Here is a 13,027-nt window from a genome sequence, read left to right as displayed (position 1 = left end):
CTAAAAACGTTGTTGCTCATTAACTGGCTAATGTAATTATGGTTCCACATCTTTAAACTGCCTTGAAGGACTGTCATCTTCTGCATTCTTTTTAAAAGTTGGTACATGTTTCCACATACTTAGCACTTTCTTTTTCATGACCACTTTATGCCTCACTCTTTATAGCTAAGTACTTAACTGAACCAACAATCTTCAATAGCCAATGTCTTTCTTCCTCTTGCTGTCTGGCCAAAGCAGATATGAGTCAAGTGCCCAGAACGACATGAGCTAAAATCTGACGGAGAAATCTTCTTCAAGGTTATCAAAAAGTTGGCCTTCAACTCTACTTTCACTTCCACAGTCTTGCATTAAAAGAAGTTCACCTGAAAATAAGGGCTAAATATTCAAACTTGATTGGATTTAAAATCAAGACACAATCTTTTGACAAGGTAGTACAGTGGATATAAAAAGTCTACACTCCCCTGTTAAAATGCCAGGTCTTTGTGATGTAAAAGAATGAGACAAAGATAAATCATGTCAGAACCTTTTCCACTTTTAATGTGACCTATAATGTAACAATTCAATTGAAAAACAACCTGAAATCTTCAAGGGGGAAAAATAAAATGAATAGCCCTGACCAAAAAAGTACAATTATTGTTATTTTCCAAATGCTTTTGGAGTTCACTTTATTTATAGGTTGAGAGTGAGGTACATGAAATACTGTAATGTCTAGAGCTTTTGTTTGGCTATTCATGAACATGTGAATGTATTTGCCCATGAATTAGCAGACATATTGCTTTATACAACACTATATTTTTGCAGAAATGTTGGTTCATACAAATTGTCTTTTTAATGACTGTTGCCTTAGGGTTAGAGTAAGATAGGATGTTAAAGGTGGGAAACGCATCAATACAAATACAGCAGAAATGGATAAAGCAATGTAATTGGTGGTGTTTTTTTTGGCTCACTCAGATGTTTAATCAATAGTTACCATGGAAAGAAAATAGATTAAATTAATAAAGCTTAACATTAGCAGTACCATAAATTATATCTGTCTTTAACAGACGACAATACAAAAATATAATTTGAATTGTCACCAAGCCAGTGAAAAAACACATAGATCCAAGGTAGAATTCAATAACTAACCCAGGCCCCAGGACAATGAAAATGGATGTTAAATGAAAATTGACTTAATTGAAAATTGACGGCCCACTAAGGGCAACATACTACAGAATAACCCTGTTTCCAAAAAAGTTGGGATGTTGCGTAAAATACAAATAAAAATATAGTACAAAGACAGCATATCAAATGTTGAAACTGAAAAATTTTGTTTTTCAAAAAATACATGCCCATTTTCAATTTGATGCCAGCAACACGTTTCAAAAAAGTTTGGACAGGGGCATGTTTACTACTGCGTTGCATCACCTCTTCAATTAACAATGCCTTTCGTACAGAGATTTAATTATATTTTGTGCCATTGATGATAAGATCGCCAAACTCTTTGCATTGAGAAACATTATATCCATACGGCAGTCTTTCAGAGTGGTGAACACTTCCCATATTTACTTCTGAAAGACATCCTCTAAGGGAGTTTTTTTTTATACCCAGACATGTTATTCATTTGTTGCCAATCAACCTAATTCGTTGTAAGATGTTCCTCCAGAAAATTCTTTTTTTGCATTACACTTTTCTAGTCTTTTGTTTTTGAAACATGTTGCTGGCATCAAATTCAAAGTGGTCTTATACAGCTCCAGAAAAAATTAAGAGACCACTGCACATTTTTCTTTCCTTTCCAAAAAAGTTGAAAAGGAAAGTTTTGAGTGAGCAACAGAAGTGTTCAATTTGCAATGGTCTCTTAACTTTAACCTTTCTTTTCCTCACTCAAAACCTTCCTTTTCAACTTTTTTGGAAAGGAAAGGAAAAGGTGCAGTAGTCTCTTAATTTTTTCTGGAGCTGTATTTTTCATAACCATTTTTTTTCTCAGTTTCCAGTTTGATATGTTGTACCTTTTTCTATTGAATATATGGTTTAAATGATTTGCACATCCTTGATTTCTTTTTTCTTAAAATTTTACATTGTGTCCCAACTGTTTTGGAAATGGGGTTGTACTTCATTGTGGATGGTGATATATAGTGATCATATGTTAAATAATATTGTCTTGGTTGGTAGAGCATGGCATTAGCAAAACCAGGCTTGTGGGTTTATTCTGATGGGGGCGAGTAAGAAAATGTATGCACTCACTTTTTGTTCAGGATAAGAATGTATGTAGTGTTAGTTAAGGCAATCAACTGTCACGGTACGGTGAGCAGCAGCGCCACCGTTCCGTGCTCTCACTTCCCATCACGTCTGAACACATCCCGTACTTGTTTTGTTTTGTGTCACATGTCTTTAATCATCGTTCACACCAGGTCCCTGTTTGCTCATTAGTATGTGTTTAAATGTTTCCCCTCTGCTCCCCACATCGTGGATCATTGTTGCCGTTTAATGTAAGTGCCATAATGCTGTTGCTACGTTAGTTTTGCTGCTAAAGCCAGCCCTTTTCTTTCGTTGTTTTTGTGATCGGTGTTTGTTTAATTAAAAGGTCAACACCGACTAGCTTCTGCCTGTTTCTTTACTCCGGCACCGCATGACATCAACTTCTTTCTGTTTGTACATTATCCCAAACCTTGTGTTTGTGCACATTGGTATGCACTGATTTGTCTTGCACATGTGTACACGTGCTTGTGAGGGACGTACAGGAAAAGTGAGAATGTTAAACAGGCCTCCCTTGACTTGTATTGATTGAATTTCTGATACTGTGTAATTGAAATCAAACATCTAATTTACTTAAAATTGTTCAAAGAACTTTCTTAATCAAGAAATATTTTGGGGGCAACCTGAATGGTGTAATAAAGTCACTGCTTCCCTGTTAGCTATGTCATTGCAAGACCAGGATTGAAATCCTGCTTGGGGTTAGCCCATTGATCCCATGGCTAACGCCTGGCACCATCTGGGTTTGCGGTGTTAGTAATCCAATATGGTTGCCTTGACTCATCTTACTCTAGCGTCTTTGATGGGTTGTGCAATTTAAAGCTCAATTCAGGTAGAACGCCAGTGAATACATACCTTCTGGCATTTAAGGAATTTGGTCTACAATTACAGGTCAAGTGAGAAGCGTGATAAGTATGGCTTTGGAAGAGTTGTTGGATGAAGCAGGGCATTCATCTGGTTAATCAAAGTTCCAATAAACTTTAGGAAACTCAAGGCGCTTAAATGTACATACTGTATTAATGAGACATGCTTTTCTGACTAAACCAAATACCTTGTTGGCGTGGCATTGTTGTCACAGAGTTGGCACCTATTGTAGTTTTGGGGACTTGGTGACCACAATGTTCCACCAACCTTGTGTGAATCCTTCTCACTGTGTGGCTGAAAAATATACCAGTGCCCTCTTTTAGGTAGGTCATTTTTTATTTTATTTTAGGTTATTTAAGAGATGGGTATTTACAATGTGTTTAAAGCAGAGGGCAAGAGTGGAGGTGTTTAAATTTTTACAACTCATCTTTCAGTCTCCCAGTTTATATCTGTATTCATTCCTAAGTAGTCTGAATAACTAAGCCATGATTTAGGAAAAAACGGTAATGTTACAAATATACAGTGGGTATAAAAAGTCTACACACCACTGTTAAAATGCCTGGTTATTGGGTTGTAAAAGAATGAGACAAAGATATCATGTCAGAACTTTTCCACCTTTAATGAGACATATAACATCAACAATTCAAATGAAATCTTTGAGGGGGAAAAATTAAAAACTCACAATAACCTGGTTGCATATGTGTGCACACCCATAAACTAATACTTTGTTGAAGGACCTTTGTGCTAAAAATGTTTGGTATTTTTAACTGTTCATAATTCCCTCCACCCTGACTAAGGCCCCATATCCAGCTGAAGAAAAATAGCCCCAAAGGATGATGCTGCCACCACCATGCTTCACTGTGGGTATGGTGTTCTTTGGGTGATGTGCAGTGTTGTTTTTGCACCAAACATACCTTTTGGAATTAAGAAAATACTAGTACCCTTTTTATACCCATAAAATAGCCAAAGTCAAATAAGCAATCCAAACGGTTGACACAATTTTCCTTTACAACTGTTGACTGTAAATATTTTGTTTATGTGGTCAAATATTTAGTTTATGTAGCTTGTTATGACCAGTATGTTTTGGAAAGCCATGTTTGAGGATAAGATTTTGGCTACACCATGCCCAGATAATTAATTTGTAATCTGTTCTGTTAATACTACCACTGCCACTACTGCTACTACTACCACCACTGCTGCTACCAATACTACTACTACCGCTACTACCACTACAACCACCACAGCTACAGTACCGCTACTACTACAACTACTACTACTGCTACGACACTACTGCTACTACTGCCGCTGCTATTACCGCTACCCCTACTACCACCACTACCCAGCGGCACCCGCAGACATCTTTCATATGGGTGGCCAGGTGGGGTCATTGAAAATCTTGGGGTGGCACGCCAAATCCAAAAGCAATAACAGCCTTTCGAGAATTCTGTTACGCTGTTGTTGTATATGGGCTAGTTGAAAACGATGTCAATATGAGATTTAAGAAATTGCGTGCTGATATACATGCTTTGGTTATTTATTTTACAGTTAATGTTTCTAATTGTCTTTTGTGCATATACTAATATGGGACAGTAAAAAAAATGTGTTCCACCACAATCCTGTTTAAATGTGGTATGTATCTGTATATATGTGTTAGGCAATTTATAATCATAATCAATCATGTATGATTATAAGTTCATGTGCATTTGTTATTTTCTTTCACATTAACTATTATGAAAAATATAAATTTTTGGTTTAAAGGTGCACTAGGTTAGATTCTGTAAATAATTAAATGTGAGAAACAGCGCCCAATTCTTCCCTCTACTCCCCCGCAACCTCAGATGTGATGACTGGCAGCTGGGTTTCTCTTTCCTAATCACATGAACGCACATGTAGGTGATCAAATTCAATTTTTAGACACAGCGAACCGAAAATGTATTGAATCAGCTAAATGCAATGGCAACAACATGGGTAAGAAACGTTAGTTATCTAGTTATGTGTTTCTTTAGACACATTTATATTTTATGTAAATTGGGTTAAGTTAGACTAGTCAGTTACAAAACTGAATGTTTGCTAGTGCGACATGATAGCAAGCTAAATAACCTGTATAATAATGCACAAATCTTTTTGCCTGTCGGGGGAAAGCGCAAACTCCATATGCAACTTCTAATTTTTCACTGGGTAACTAGCGAAGCTAGCGTAAGCTTAGCAGCACTGGGCATTAGATAGCGATTCAAATACGAACCTTAACAAGTTGTGTACAAATTTGAATAAATCAATGTACCTGTCTGAAGTTGTCTAAATCAGAGTTAAACGTTTAATAAAGTTAGTTTTTGCATCTTAGAAATGATGCTGAACCAATGTTTATTCTTGTTTTCTTAATCCAACTTGTTTTTGAATAGCACTACTTTCAAAATATTTCTTCACTTGGCAGTTTACGATGTGTACACTATTGTAGGCAACAGAGGAATTGGTATTTGGTTGTCATCTCTAGCTGCCATTGAAGTTCTGGTCTGAAAAGTATTTTCTTATCACAGACATTTGCAACCTCCAGACTATATGCGTGTTCACAAACAGATCCATGTCCGGCTTCAGCCAAAGGCGATTGACAAAAGATTAGCTGCATTGTCGCCACCTGAGTCACATTTTTCAATAACAAATCAGACCCAGTGCACTTTTAAAAGAATAGTACATATGCGACTCGCGAGGGGGGGCCAGCGGTGGGGCCATGGTCACCCATTGGTGGCACCAGTGCCACTACCTTTGCTACCACCACTACCATCTCAAAAGTATCCCTATTATTATTCGTGAACACCCAATCGGATCGTGACGTGCCTGAAAATGTTAGAAAAGTTTAAATATATTTTAAATTTTTGAGGGTGGTGAATTTTTCTTATTGATTCCTAGAGTAGTCCTAGAGCCCCTCTAACCCAATATATAACAATCTGCCTTTGCAGATACCTGTTTTGATATTTCATTTTTATGTAGACTATTCAGTCTATTATTTTTTTTCTCTTATTACTACTGAAGGTCTTTGCAGGAATGATATGCAACTGTAAGAAAAAAATTCCCGGATTACTGAATTAAAGTGTGAAGCTTTAATTAACTCATTCCACGAAGGAGTGACTGAAAAACATTTAGAAAATAGAGGATGTAGGTGCAATCAAAAATGTTAAAGAGTGAAAGGATGTTCATATGAGAGAAGAAAGGAACTTTGAAATATTGCAAACAGGAAAAGGAACCATGACATATATGCAAGGTCAAGAGAAAAACAATCAATAGCATGAGTAAATAAGACAGGAGCATGTTCAACCCCTTATGAAATCTCTACTGCACTAAAACTACTCACTGGTTGAGTACGGCTGTATATTGACTTTGATCTGAACTGAGTGACTTTCATGGTCAATTCTGCCCAATCTGCAAACTCAGCGTGTCAATTCACCCCCAGCCTTTTGGCAGAAAGGAAATGAGTGACCTTCTTGAGTTAGTATATGCTTACAGTATATCTAGTCTTTCTCTCACTTACAAAAATACATGCATGTACCCACATGCACGCGTGCGCGCGCACACAAAAACATGGGTCCAAGTTAATATGGGCTGTGTCGTCCACCAGCTTTTTAAGATTCAATGTGATGTGCAGGCAATGTTAGTTCTCCCTTGGGTTATCTTTTAAAAGCTTTGGCTTTGGCTACAGGAAAACTCAGGAAGAAGTGTAAGGATAACGTAAATTAAACATAGAACACACAAAGCCAATTCCCTGTCATGTTGTTCTGGAGCCATATTCTCAAAACATCTTAAGGCTAAAAGTAGTTCCTCACTTGCTGATTTAGGAATAACTCTTAAAAATATGGGCATGTCAGTCCTAACTTTAGGGCTCCTACATTTTTAGCCTAAGAGTGTTTCACAAAGCGTTTAAGAGCTAAAACCAGCTTATAAATCTGTGAAAAGAGTAGTCAAGAGGACTCCTAAGTCACTAAGGCCAAATCACAAACAATCCTTAAAGGGCTGCTGCCGGCAATCCGCCTCGTAATCAGGTCGACCTTTTAGAAACATTTATACAAACATCATATATCTCAGTCGTCTGTCAGTGGAATATTACATCAAACAATAAATGCTCTCCAGACCCCATATTGTCCAACAAATCATTCGGTTCCCTCACTATGTTCGCCAACTACAAAGAAACAAAGCCGACTTCATGGCCATAGCTCGACCACCTGGTGTAGTTGGTGCTATGAATCTAGATGGGATACATAATTGCACAAATTATTGCACCATCAAAAGATGAGCATGCAATTAGCTGAACATATTTTGACTAGTCCATATATCCTTCTTGGTATCATGTTTATTCAGTGGCACTTGGCCTACATTTTTATTTGAATATCTTTATTTGAATATGGCAACATGACCCATTCTTCTACAGTATTGCTATAATGAACTCACTGACAGATATCCCTCCCCTATCAGCCAATCACTGTGGGCATACATTAGTAAGTAAGCTTGTTCATGGAACATGACATCATCCATAGCAACGGGGTCAACCCCGCCCTTTTTCTTAGCTTAATATTTCTACCTGTTCCTTAGTAAAATCAATCAAATGTATTTATAAAGTTGTCCCTAACCCAACAACAGTTGTCACAAAGTGTTTATACAAAACACCCAACCTGAAACCCCAAGGAGCAAACAATAACAATGTTGAATTTCAGTGACTAGGAAAAACTCCATAAGAAGGCTGAAATTTCATAAGAAACCTAGAGAGGAACCATGCTGAGAGAGATGACCAGTCCTCTTCTGTGTGTGCTGGGTGAACATTTTAAGAGTACAAGTTGTAATAATAAAAAAATGCATGTGGGCTGAGTCCAGAGTGTATTAAATCTAATCCAGGTCAGAAGCATGACCAGAGGACAGGGACAACCTGGGGGGGGGGGGGGGGGGGTTCAGCACAGTGGCAGCTGAAATCATCAGGTATTGTCTTGATCTGCAACATAACCAGGAGGAATTTGGACAGGAACAGCAACAAGTCTTTCAAGCCTGGTACTCCGGAGGTGTAGGCCAAGACCTCATGTCCTCCTAAGTTTAAATAGGGCAGGAGACAAGGGAACATTTTGAAAGTGCATTCCTTAGATCTATAAGGATTATCAGTGGAGAAGGAGAACTGACCCTACTCCCCCAGCACAATAATATAGCAGCGTAAGACCTTGGGGCTGAGTATTGCCAGTAGAGTTCAACCCAATTGCATGATGGTCGCTACAGAGAGACAGCAACAAGCCAGTGACTCCGCCACCGAATGGCATTGGAGGGAGGGCATCCCAGTGGCAATGAGAGCCCATCTGGCAAGACAGCAAGGGTGGACAGTATCAAGCCTTTCTGGTCACCTTCACACCCCTGGGACAGACTACACTTAATCATAGACCATGCTGAAGAGATTAATCTTTAGTAGACACTTGAAAGTTTGTACCGAGTCTGCACATCAAACCTTAGCTGGCAGATCATTCCTCAGTAGTGGAGCTCTATGAGAAAAGGCCCTGCCTCCAGCTGTTTGTTTAGAAATTCAGGGCCTTCGTCTTGCGCTCTAAGGTTCGTTTTTCATTAGGATTCTAGCAGCTGTGTTCAGCACTATCTGCCATCTGGCTCCTTAAATGAGCAATACCCCCTTTCGGGATGCGCGGTGGATATTATCACTAGCGATTGAGTAGCGCAGCTCTGCTGTAGATACGTGTCACTAGCCCTAGCTGGGAAGGGGCCAGAAACAATTACTCGATGCCGACACATCTTTCTAGCTAATTTCCACGCTGATGCTATGTTCTGCTTTGTAACCTCTGACTATCCATCCATCCATCCATCTTCTTCCGCTTATCCGGGGCCGGGTCGCGGGGGCAGCAGTCTAAGCAGAGATGCCCAGACCTCCCTCTCCCCAGGCACTTCCTCCAGCTCTTCCGGGGGGACACCGAGGCGTTCCCAGGCCAGCCGGGAGACATAGTCCCTCCAGCGTGTCCTAGGTCTTCCCCGGGGTCTCCTCCCGGTGGGACGGGACCGGAACATCTTCCCAGGAAGGCGTTCCAGAGGCATCCGAAAAAGATGCCCAAGCCACCTCAGCTGACCCCTCTCGATGTGGAGGAGCAGCGGCTCTACTCTGAGCTCCTCCCGGGTGACCGAGCTTCTCACCCTATCTCTAAGGGATCGCCCGGCCACCCTGCGGAGAAAGCTCATTTCGGCCGCCTGTATCCGGGATCTTGTCCTTAAGCTCATGACCATAGGTGAGAGTAGGAACGTAGATTGACTGGTAAATCGAGAGCTTCGCCTTGCGGCTCAGCTCTTTCTTCACCACGACAGACCGATACATCGACTGCATTACTGCAGAAGCTGCACCGATCCGTCTGTCAATCTCCCATTCCATCCTTCCCTCACTTGTGAACAAGACCCCTAGATACTTAAACTCCTCCACTTGAGGCAGGCACTCTCCACCAACCTGAAGTGGGCAAGCCACCCTTTTCCGACTGAGGACCATGGCCTCGGATTTGGAGGTGCTGATTCTCATCCCCACCGCTTCACACTCGGCTGCAAACCGTCCCAATGCATGCTGAAGGTCCTGGTTAGAAGGGGCCAACACGACAACATCATTCGCAAAGAGCAGAGATGAAATTGTGTGGTCCCCAAACCTGACACCCTCCGGCCCCTGGCTGCGCCTAGAAATTCTGTCCATAAAAATTACGAACAGAACCGGCGACAAAGGGCAGCCCTGCCGGAGTCCAACATGCACTGGGAACAAGTCTGACTTACTGCCGGCAATGCGGACCAAGCTCCTGCTTCGGTCGTACAGGGACCCGACAGCCCTTAGCAAAGGACCCAGGACCCCATATTCCCGAAGCACCCTCCACAAGATGCCGCGAGGGACACAGTCGAATGCCTTCTCCAAATCCACAAAACACATGTGGATTGGTTGGGCAAACTCCCATGAACCCTCCAACACCCCGTAGAGGGTATAGAGCTGGTCCAGTGTTCCATGGCCCGGACGAAAACCACACTGTTCCTCCTGAATCCGAGGTTCTACTATCGGCCGTATTCTCCTCTCCAGAACCCTGGCATAGACTTTCCCAGGGAGGCTGAGAAGTGTGATCCCCCTATAGTTGGAACACACCCTCCGGTCCCCCTTCTTAAAAAGAGGGACCACCACCCCGGTCTGCCATCCCAGAGGCACTGTCCCCGACCGCCACGCGATGTTGCACAGGCGTGTCAACCAAGACAGCCCCACAACATCCAGAGACTTGAGGTACTCAGGGCGGATCTCATCCACCCCCGGTGCCTTGCCACCGAGGAGTTTCTTGACCACCTCTGTGACTTCAACCTCTGACTATTTCATCCTAATGTCCCTTGTGCCAACGTGAATAACAATATCTTAATACTCTCTATACTTGCCAGTTTTAGACTTCGCTAGCACCAACCCCAGATTTGCGGCTAAGTCGTTGGCTCTGCCCCCTGGTAAACAGTGTACTATCACCGGCTTATTCTTTAGTCTAATACTGTGGGTAACGGAATTGCCGATGACTAAAGTTTTCAGTTTTCCGGGCCACTGGTAGAAAAGTTTGGTCTCAGCAGCTTTGTGAATAAGTTTTAAGAGGAAACCCTTAGCTAGGAACTTTTAGTGCAGTGGCAAGATAAAATGTTTTGTGAATACGGCCCCTGGTATGTTCCAAAAATAGTACCTATTACAATTCCTGAACTACTAGTTACTACGTATCATAAGTAGGGTTGTCAGATGGTTTCTTCTGCAATGTTTGAGTTGCTACAGATTGGATCTGTGGTACTTTGCACACAGTGGGGGTATTGGAAATTAAACACATAGGAAAGTGGCGCTTGAAAAAACAATTGATTTTACATCAGCGATATAGTGGTAAAAAACATGGGTGAACAAATTCTTCCGGGCAAGACACGATCATCAAAATTACCCAAAACATTGCATTTTTAAACTGTATCATTTAATTGCTTCACATGCTTGTCTATTAATAGGGAAGGCCTAGAGTAATTTTCAATAAAACAAAATCCTCATCAGGTCATTCCTCCCAAAGTAATTGATTTCACAAAATATAAAATTTGAAAATGTTCATATTGAAATGTATGTTTTCAATCAAATAAATGTTGCTTAACTCATATGAACAGCACTTTATTGTCAACACATTTATGAATTGCACTACCAAAGTGGTACCCTCTGTCCTCTGAATTTAGAATTTCATGTAATTTTTGTAATATACTGCGCTTATTTAAATGACTGATTAATTCAAGAAAAGATGTATTGCAATAGGCCCTCAACAGAATTACTAAAGACCAATATTGAAATATTTTGTGGATCGTTTTCTCCGCCTTTAGCCAAATGTACTGTATATAACCATCAGATTTTTACTGGTTCATAACGTGAAACATGCATAACTACAAATAGACTATGTAGGTATTTTCCTCCTGGTAATGAGGAGATTCACAACCTTTACCATAAAGCCTCCTACAGTACTGTATACATGATCAGCGTCAAAAACGCTGATCATGTTTACACCTTGACATTTTTCTTGAAAGAACAAAGGTTTGTCATCAGCCAGTTTAATTCGTCTTATATATCTTTATTAATTGATAACCCCTGAATATATGTGTTGTGAAGAATTGTCAAAGATAATTTGACAACAATCCAAATCTGTTTGAAGTATTTGGATAAAGAATGACACAAATATTTATATCTTTATAACATGGCTATAATATAAATTAAAGTGTCTCCAAAACCAAAAACCTGAAGAGTATGAAGTACAAACTGGTGTTTTGTTGTGTTGAAGCAAGAAAAACATGTAGAGTATCACGTAAGGGTAAAATATTCATCTGATAAGTGAATAAACATGTTGATTGGCCATGAAACCAGTTTGAGTTATAATTTCTTTAAGACCTTTTTTTTAAACGTTTAGCATAAACCTTAGTAATTATGTTGTAATGTATTTTGGGGGTAATAGGGTACAAAATCCTTATCTGGTTTAGGTAATGTATTAATTCCTTCTCTATCCAAAAAGTATTTAAAACATTTTCAATAATGGAGTTTCAATGTCCCCCCAAAAAACATGAAACAGAGAGGCCATCAGCACAAGGTGATTTACCTTTTTTCATAGAGTTAATAGCTTCAAAGATCTTGCAACATCTCCCTCAGTATTATCTAAAAGGTTCTGAATTATGGGAGCATAGCTCTACATTTTTTGATTAAATTAAATTCCTCAAAATTAAAATATTAATGGTATATATTATGCAGATATATGCTCACATGCTCAGCTATTTCTATAAGATGAATATGAATATAATTTGTCATAAGGGCAGACATATTTATTTTCTAGTTTTGTTTCTCTAACGCAAATAGGTAACCAGAATTACTGTCACCTTCCAACCATTTGGCTCTTGACCTTATCGAGGCATATTTAACCATGTCCACATTCATGTTTCAAATTTCAGCTTTAAGTTTCTTAAGAGTTATTTCACCTTCTACTGTTAGATTACCTTTTTCTAGGATGTCATCCACACTTTCCATAATACTTACTTCTAGTAGATTTATTTTCTTTACATTTTTACTGCACTTTATTACCAATTCCCTGACATTAAAATACATTTTAAAAACTCCTATCATTGTAGATGACCTATTTGCATATAACAAAAAATTCATTTTGCAGTGAATTTTTAAAGAATTTTTAATAACTTAATATTACATTTCCAATATCCACAAACAGTGGTGTTTTCTTAAGAATCAATTAAGGGTTATCTTATGATGAAATAAAGGAAATAAACATGAGCAATCAACCAGAGGTCAATTCTAAATAAAAGAGATCTGTTGTAATCCATTCCATTTGGGTTTAAAAAAATCACATGTTGTCCTTTGTAGTTTACGGTCCCTTAACTCATCTGGTGCATCATTTAGTTACAC

This window comes from Esox lucius, chromosome 12 (assembly GCF_011004845.1).
Source record: "Esox lucius isolate fEsoLuc1 chromosome 12, fEsoLuc1.pri, whole genome shotgun sequence".
Classification (NCBI taxonomy): domain Eukaryota; kingdom Metazoa; phylum Chordata; class Actinopteri; order Esociformes; family Esocidae; genus Esox; species Esox lucius.
This window is presented reverse-complemented; position numbering follows the sequence as displayed.